Source organism: Mus caroli, chromosome 4 (assembly GCF_900094665.2).
Source record: "Mus caroli chromosome 4, CAROLI_EIJ_v1.1, whole genome shotgun sequence".
Classification (NCBI taxonomy): domain Eukaryota; kingdom Metazoa; phylum Chordata; class Mammalia; order Rodentia; family Muridae; genus Mus; species Mus caroli.
The window spans coordinates 11,689,450-11,691,628 of record NC_034573.1 but is presented as its reverse complement, the minus strand read 5'-3'; positions in this window follow the sequence as shown (position 1 = coordinate 11,691,628).

Sequence of the window (2,179 nt, the reverse complement as noted above, 5' to 3'; positions counted from 1 at the left end):
TAAGGCCTAGGCAAAATGTTAAGGCTTAGGTAACTATTACTTGGCTAGCCTGCCATTATAAGGAAACCTTCTCATATGTTCTGCTGTTACTAGGAAACTTTCTAATGCAAGCTGACTACATATTCTGTTATGTTTTGTGCCATCAGAAACTAGTCATGATAGAAGTCAGTAGCACTGCTTTGTATAGTTACCACAATAAACTTGGACCTGAATCACCCAACCAGCAGCTCTTCCTGCACCCATGTATAAGGTTTTATGGTATTTGATTTTATAAGCTGCCCCTGGGATGGACCTCAATATAAGAAATATAAGAAACTATTTAATATAAGACTTTCATTTTGAGTAGTGGTCAAGTAAAGTTTAAGTTCCCAAGGCCTCCCTGGGAACTGACATCCTACATGGCAGAAAGAGACGTGTATGTGGGTAGCTGACATCCTGGTTGGCAAGTTAAGACATGAATGTTGGACAAGGAAAAATCCCCTGCCACAGCTGGATTTTCCAACCAATGGTAACAGGATAAATGTACAACATATGTTCCTAAGGAGACTTCCTATTCCGAAATCCTAATTGGTAGAGTAACTTTGGACAGATGTTTGTAGCTCTCAGGCTTAAAAAGCCCGGTAGGACCTTAACTCAGGGCCATGGTTCAGCTCCTGAGCCTGATTAGTCTTAGGTTGTGGTGTTCAATAAACCATCCCTGTTTGACTGGGATCGGTGTCTGAGTGGTTTGTGTGGCAATTCCCAGACCCCAACAAGATCAGGATATAAAGCTCTCAGCTACTGCTCTATTGTCACGCCTGTCTGCTTCCAACTGTGATGACCTCACACTAACTCTGCACTAGTCATGGTTCTTTCGAGTAGCAGAACTTATAGAATGAATATATATATATATATATATATATATATATATATATATATATGCATACATGAAGGGGATTTATTAGAATCACTCGCAGACTGCAGTCCAACTAAATGCAACATTGGCTATGAACAGAAAGTCCAAGAATCCAAAAGTTGCTCAGCCCACAAAGTTGGATGGTCTTTAGTCAATGCGGGAATCTTGAAATGAGCTCTCATGCCAGTGAAGGTGAGGCAAGCAGGCAAAGGGCAAGTGCTTCCTTCTTCCATTTCCTTATATAAGCTTCCAGAAGATGGCGTGGCTCAGATTAAACGTGTTTCTTCCTGATTCACGATCTACACGTGTACACATCCATACAACACATTCACACATAAACACAACACGTGTACACATACACACAACACATGCACATATGTATAGTATATACACACACAACACATGCACATATGTACAATATGTACACACACACAACACAGGCACATATACACAATATGTGTACACATACACACACAGAGTTGAGAATTCTTTCCTGCCAGTCCCTTGACATATACTCAAGGTGGTCCGATGACAGTTTGGTGAGGCTCTCAACTTCAAACTGTCAGGTGTTCTCTTCTGTGGGGTTTATAGCCAGGGTGTTGCACACACTCCTGAGTCTGCTGACTTGGAAAGTTCTTGGGCATGGTTTCCTCAGTGTGATTTTAATATGCCGATGTGACCATATGGTCCCAATTTACTTTGACAAGTCTGTAGGTTGGTACCCTCTTTACTTTTATGAATAAGTTACTTCTCAGTATGTGCCTTGGGGGTAGTGCCAGAACAAATGTAGTCATCCTACTCCCTGTTTGCACTCAAAACCAGGTCAAATTCTGCCCCCAAAATGGAAACTCTCAGGACATGGAACATTCTGAAAAACCACTCTTTCACACAGTGTAGAAAAATAGAGTAGTGTTATTTCAATTTTTAAGTACCAGTTGCTTCTTCATCCTGGCTAGCTTCCAAATGAATGAGACAGAGACTATGGGGTTTATTTGGTAAGCGCTACTGACAATGTCTGAGTAGTTATTAATCTTTTCTAATCCTCTAAACTAATCTGGCTACCTCACAGTCAAAATCTTTCAGATTCTTGAATTTTAGCATCGATCTGGACTTTTGTCCTTCAGGTTTTTCCTATGGGTGTCCCTGGGACCCTTCCCACATGATGAATCTGCCCCCTCCCCACCCCGATCAAGTCGTAAGTCCAGCCCTGCTCAGCCATTGGCTGATGAGCTTTTATTAACAAATAAGAATAGCCCGGCAGTGGTGGTGCACGCCTTTGATCCC